Source organism: Bison bison, unplaced genomic scaffold, assembly GCF_000754665.1.
Source record: "Bison bison bison isolate TAMUID 2011002044 unplaced genomic scaffold, Bison_UMD1.0 scf7180017864263, whole genome shotgun sequence".
In the NCBI taxonomy this organism is placed as follows: domain Eukaryota; kingdom Metazoa; phylum Chordata; class Mammalia; order Artiodactyla; family Bovidae; genus Bison; species Bison bison.
The window spans coordinates 4,786,820-4,793,618 of record NW_011494835.1 but is presented as its reverse complement, the minus strand read 5'-3'; the positions used below and the strand labels follow the sequence as shown (position 1 = coordinate 4,793,618).

General features: G+C 39.2%; 1 pseudogene; it reads left to right on the top strand.

Moving 5' to 3' along the window:
• The first annotated feature begins 1,301 nt into the window (after positions 1–1,301).
• On the top strand, positions 1,302–1,777 carry LOC104994642 (annotated as a pseudogene).
• The last annotated feature ends 5,022 nt before the right edge of the window (positions 1,778–6,799 follow it).

The following is a 6,799-nucleotide window of genomic DNA, read 5'->3' as shown; positions in this document are numbered from 1 at the left end:
AATACTGGAACAGGTTGCCATTTCTACTCTAGGGTATGTTCCTGACCCAAGGATTGACCCTGAATCTCCTGCATTGGCAGGTGTATTCTTTACCTTTGAGCCACCTGGGAAACTCTGCATGGCATAGTACATGGGAGCTTTTTTGATAGTAATATTATTAGAGATGGCTAAAGTTGAATTTAAGCATATTTCTCTACAGGCAGTGTTCATTGAAGTCATAAAATATAATGGTTACCATAAATACATGGACCTGCTTTAAGTTTTCCTTAAGGGTGTTTATTCAGCAGGTTTAGGCTTTTTAATTTCATAACAATAATCTCTTCTCTGGTTTCAATCAACAACAAGCTACAATGAGTCTTGTTTAAAGCAAAAACATACAAAATAGGGCAAAAGGGTAAGGGTAGACAGAGGAACTGGATCCTCCATGGGGAGAGAAACCCAAAGAAATCTAGATTTTGAAGTGCATGTCCATGTTCACAGTACTCAGTGTCTTCAAACTCCTTTTTTAAGATTTAAAGACAAATTTTTTATCATGTGATAAAAGTGGCAGTTTCTTAGCACAGAATTTAAGCTTAAATTTAGAAATGGGAAGAGGTGTGTAACAAAGACAGCAATTTAAAATGACAGCCTCAAGGAAGGTCAAAGTGGAATTCTCATGGCATATTCTACCCAAGTTAGAACAACTGCCACCTAACTTAAGAGCTCTTTTTTCTACCAGTATTCAAGGAGGGGAAATACACTTTCCAAGGACAAGTTTCCTGGCCAGTTTGTTTCAAAGTTTTATGTTGGGATTTGCAGTTGAAGACAATTGAGGAGATTTTTGCTTAAATTCACCCGGGCTTTTGTTATTGCCATTTTTGTAATAACTATTGGTGCTTTGTTTTAGGAAAAGCTGCCCCTAACCTGTCTTGACAACTTATGTTCTATCAGAAAGTCTGGGAGACTTCCCTGTTGGTCCAGTAGCTAAGACTCCATGTTTCCAGTGTAAGGGCCCTGGGTTCAACCCCTGGTCAGGGAACTAGATCCCATATTCCACAGCTGAAGGACCCAGCACGCTGTCACTAAGGCCTGGCATGCCAAGTAAATAAACAAATATTCTTTAAAAGAACCAAGAAAGTCTGCAATTATATGGAGAATACTATGTGGACCTCAGTGGCTGTTATATGAACAAATTATTACTTAACAGGTATGATTTTTCCATTACAACAATTATAAATGATAGGCCAAAGAACAGAAATATAGTCTATAAACATTTATAAGATTTGCCGTCAACTGAGCTGGGTGGCAGGTTCTCATTTAGTATGGAAGAAGATGAGTTCTTTGGAGAAAAAACATTTCAGCATTATTGTGCAGAATTCATTAAACCTTCACAAAAGATAGGTGATGATTGGGAATGGAGAGCTTCAAAGGACTGTTCTAATGACTACATATGCAAACCACATTTTCAAGTTAAAAATGGAACTGCAATGTCACATCAAGGAACATCTGTCCATGTACAGACATTTCTTCCTGTGGAGGAGGCTTTAGATTCCCACCCCCCCGCCACCCCGCTCTGCCCCCGGATGATTTTGATGTAACCGAGACCACCACAGCAGCCAAAGTGATTAAATATGAATATCATGTCATATATTCCTGCAGCTGCCAAGTGCCTGTGCTTTGCTTTAGGGCAAGCTTTTTAGATGGAAGACCTTTAGCTCTGAAGGACATCTGGGAAGGAGTTGATGAGTGCTATAAGATGCGGCTGCTGCAGGGACCATGGGACACTATTACCCAATAGGAGTATCTGATACTTGGACCAGATGCAATCTACAGATTCAGTATGATCCCTATCAAATTACCAATGACATTTTTCACAGAACTAGAACAAAAAATTTCACAATTCATCAGTTCAGTTCAGCCTTTCAGTTGTGTCTGACTCTTTGTGACCCCATGAATCGCAGCACACCAGGCCTCCCTGTTCATCACCGACTCCCGGAGTTCACTCAAACTCATGTCCATCGAGTCAGTGATGCCATCCAGCCATCTCATCCTCTGTCATCCCCTTCTCCTCCTGCCCCCAACCCCTCCCAGCATCAGAGTTTTTTCCAATGAATCAACTCTTCACAAGAGGTGGCCAAAGTATTGGAGTTTCAGCTTTAGCATCAGTCCTTCCAGTGAACACCGAGGACTGATTTCCTTTAGAATGGGCTGGTTGGATCATATGGAAACCCAAAAGACCCCGCAGCCAAAGCAGTCTTGAGAAAGAAGAATGGAGCTGGAGGAATCAACCTTCCTGACTTCAGATTATACTGCAAAGCTACAGTCATCAAGACAGTATGGTACTGGCACAAAAACAGACATATAAACCAATGGAAAAAGATAGAAAGCTCAGAAATAAACTCATGCACCTATGGGCACCTTATTTTTGACAAAGGAGGCAAGAATATAAAATGGGGCAAAGACAGCCTCTTCAACAAATGGTGCTGGGAAAACTGGACAGCTACATGTAAAAATGAAATTAGAACACTTCCTAACACCATACACAAAGGTAAACTCAAAATGGATTAAAGACCTAAATTTAAGACCAGAAACTATAAAACAGAGGAAAACATAGGCAGAACACTCAATGACATAAATCAAAGCAAAATCCTCTATGACCCACCTCCTAGAGTAATGGAAATAAAAACAAAAGTAAACAAGTGGGACCTGATTAAACTTAAAATCTTTGCACAGCAAAGGAAACTATAGGTAAAGGGGAAAGACAACCCTCAAAATGGAGAAAACAATAGCAAATGAAACAACTGACAAAGTATTAATTTCCAGAATATACAAGCTGCTGCTCATACAACTCAATACCAGAAAAACAAACAACCCAATCAAAAAGTGGGGAAAAGACCTAAAGAGACATTTCTCCAAAGAAGACATATGGATAGCTAACAAACATATTAAAAGATGCCCAACATCGCTCATTATTAGAGAAATGCAAATCAAAACTACAACGAGATATCACCTCATGCAGGTCAGAATGGCCATCATCAAAAAGTCTACAAACAATAAATGCTGGAGAGGGTATGGAGAAAAGGAAACACTCTTGCACTGTTGGTGGGAATGTAAATTGATACAGCCACTATGAAAGACAGTATGGTGATTCCTTAAAAAACTAGGAAAAAAACCACCATATGACCCAGCAATCCTACTCCTAGGATATATCTTAAGGAAACCAAAATTGAAAAAGCACACGTATCCCATTGTTCATTGCAGCACTATTTACAATAGCTAGAACATGGAAGCAATCTACATGTCCATCAACAGATAAATGGCTAAAGAAGTTGTGGTACATATACACAATGGAATATACCTATTACTCAGCCATAAAAAGGAATGCCTCTGAGTCAGTTCTAATGAGGTGGATGAACCTAGAACCTATTATACAGAGTGAAGTAAGTCAGAAAGAGAAAGATAAACATCATATTCTAATGCATATATACAGAATATAGAAAAATGATCCTGAAGAATTTACTTACAGGGCAGCAGTGGAGAAATAGACATAGAGAATAGACTTATGGACATGGGGAGTGGGTGAGAAGTATGGGAAGAGTAACATGGAAACTTACATTACCATATGTAAAAAAGACAGCAAATGGGAATTTGCTGCATGGTTAAGAAATTCAAACAGGGGCTCTGTATCAACCTAGAGGGGTGGGATGGGAAGGCAGATGGGAGGGAAGTTCAAAAGGGAGGGTATATATGTATACCTATGGCTGACTAAGACTGAGGTTTGACAGAAAACAAAAAATTCTGTAAAGCAATTATCCTTCAAAAAAAAAAAAGATTTGTCATCATGATTAGAGGCACTCAGCACTCAGGGGAACCAAACCATCCTGGCTCATTAGATCTGCAAGACCAAGTGTGTCTTCTGCCCTGTGGAATCCCCACTCACTACTCTGTGCCTAGCACAGTGTTTATGCTCAATGAACATTAATGGAATTGATCAAATGGGTTCTGTTGAGTTGGCTCTAAATCTTGCTAAAAGTTCTTGTCCAAGTTATTCAACTCCTCTGACCTTCGGTTTCTTTATGGGCAAAGTTAAAATAAGACCATCTATTCTATATCATCTTAGTGAAAATTAAGGTGACACATAAAGCCGTTAGTGCAATGTCTGGTATCACAGGGATTCAATAATTGATGCTATTTTCATTTTCACTCTTCCAGTTATCGAGAATTGATCAGGGAACATTTTGGAGCTTATTTTCAAGTCATCACAATAGGCAAATGAAATGTATTGACAGTTATAGACATGCAATTATAACCACCTCAATAAGCTGAAATGGATAATCCTGGAATAAAATAAGAAGTGCAATAGTCAACCTCTGTTGTATTTGATGGCTGGAGGAGCTTTCTGAGGCTTGAATAGAAATGGACTCTAACCACAGTCCTAAGTCCTCCTTAACACATTTTCAGCAGTCATCTCACAGTTTTGATAAAGCTGCCTAATACCATTGATAAAGTCTGCTTTTTGTGGTAATACCTGTTAGGAAAAAGAAAAACTACAATAAAAAACACCTCATGCATAATATTAATAGAATGAGATTATGAATCTTTATGAACACAGACCACTGCTCCACTCCTAGCTCCATTATGGGGTACTATTAGACAAGTCAGGGCTTCCCAAGTGCTGCGAGCAGCAAAGAACCCACCCACCAACACAGGAGATGTAAGAGACACGGGTTCTATCACTGGGTTGGGAAGATCCCCTGGAGAAGGGCATGGCAACCCACTCCAGTATTCTTGCCTGGAGAATCCCATTGACAGAGAACCCTGGAAGGTTACAGTCCATAGGGTAGCAAAAAGTCAGACACGACCAAAGTGATTTAGCACGCACACACACATTAGGCAAGTTAATCTTTCTAAACCGCAAGTTTCCCACCTTTAAATTGAGAGTGATTGTTACCCCAGATTGTTGTGAGCAGTGGATGAAATAATATATGTAATACATGTACATAATAAGTGTCTCTGTGCCTGTCAGATAGTAAGTGCAAAATGTTCTCCATCATCATCATCAAGATTGGGGAAATGTGAGTAGCTTTTGGTTGGCAAGACACTTTGATGTTACTTGTTTTTAGCTGAATCTAGACTGTTTAAAAATACTTACATTCATTGATCTTGTAGAAAAAGGAGGCAAGAAGAAAGTGTGAGTGTCTAGAACTAGGTTTATGCTACTTAGTTTTGTTTGGAAACTTAACCTTTATAATCCAAAAATGGAAGAGAGTTTACCAGTTTGCCTGTCCTAGAAGTCTTCTCCAGGATTGTCCAGAAATGTCCAAGGAGCAAGAACAAAGCTCACTCTTAGACATACTAGTTTACATGTACACGAGAGCTAATCCCAGCACATTACGCATTTTTTCATACACAAAGTGTTTTTCCATTATAAAATACTCACAAAATCAAAACATTACCACCTCAAAACTGAAATGGTAAAGCAAATGGAAAAGGAAACCACCAGCAACAATAAACTAACCCCTTCATACCCCACCATCTATTTCCACAGAATGAATCTCTTGACCCCACAGCTCTTCTCTGCCAATTCTCCAGGACCCACCCCACCACCCCCAAATCCTGCTTCTCCCAAGTCTGTTCAATCAACCTTTCCTCCTGCCTCCATCCCTACCCACTCCTTTTCACTGTCAGCCTGCCTACCCATATGAGTGAGGAATTACATGGTAACTATCTTTTGAGATTTATCTTGATATTCAAGAAAGAAAAAAGGGAAAAAAAAAAAAAAAAACAGAAGCACAGAGAAAAGATAATGGTGGAAATGGCAGCCAAGTTGCTGACAATATCACTGAGATTCAGGACCTGATTGGACAAGAATGAAGGAAACTCAAGGTCCTTAGAGGAGCGAACTTTCAGTTCTAGAAAGAATTTTGGTTTAATCAACTCTGGAGAAGGAAGGCCATATAGTATATACGGGGCAAAAGTTCATAGTCATATGTTATCATCTGAAAAGGGATATCACAGGGGAAATTCTTGGCAGTTCACTTTATGTTTGGCTGGAAAAGTTCAAAGCCATTTGTTGCTTTCATAGCTGTATTTTTCCAAAGTCATTTCCTATTGATTCAACACACCAGGAAACCATGGCTGGGTTCGCCTTGCCAAATATGAGTTTCTACTTTGCTGACTGGACAGCATCCAAGGCCACATTATATTGGAGACAATAAGCACCTTACCTTTGAAAGGAACCATTTGTGTAGGCCAGTGGGGAATGTCTCACAAATTTCTTATCAATTCTGGGATTGAATTATCACCTTCCATCCTACTCTGCAATTTAGGCTGTTGGTTGCCCTGGCATGGAAACAAGTTCTCTGTTCTGGGATGAGATGACCCAGTCCTGGTTACTTTGGGGGTCTTCCCAACAGATTCCCCTAAGGGATCCAGTATATTGGAAAACAAGTGTGTCAAAAACTATATACTTTAGAAACAGACTCTGGATGAGAGAATAACACAGAAGCCACTGATGCAATATTCAGACATACCTTTTGTAGTTTAGGATGCTTGATAGCATGGTATGGCAGGAGATTAATATAATAGAGGAACTGAATATGACCTTTAAAAGATTTCTGAGTTTTGGGATATTTATTTGTTACATGAGGACAATAATGCTTGTCCTTTTTATAGTGTTGTTGTGAAGAAAAAAGAAAAATGTGTACAAAATCACTATGCAAAATAGACAAATGGAGATTATTTTGTTAGCTTGGAAAAAAATTGCACAGTTTGATTTAGCCAACAGGAAATTTGTCCTTTAGAGACTGAGTATTAGAGA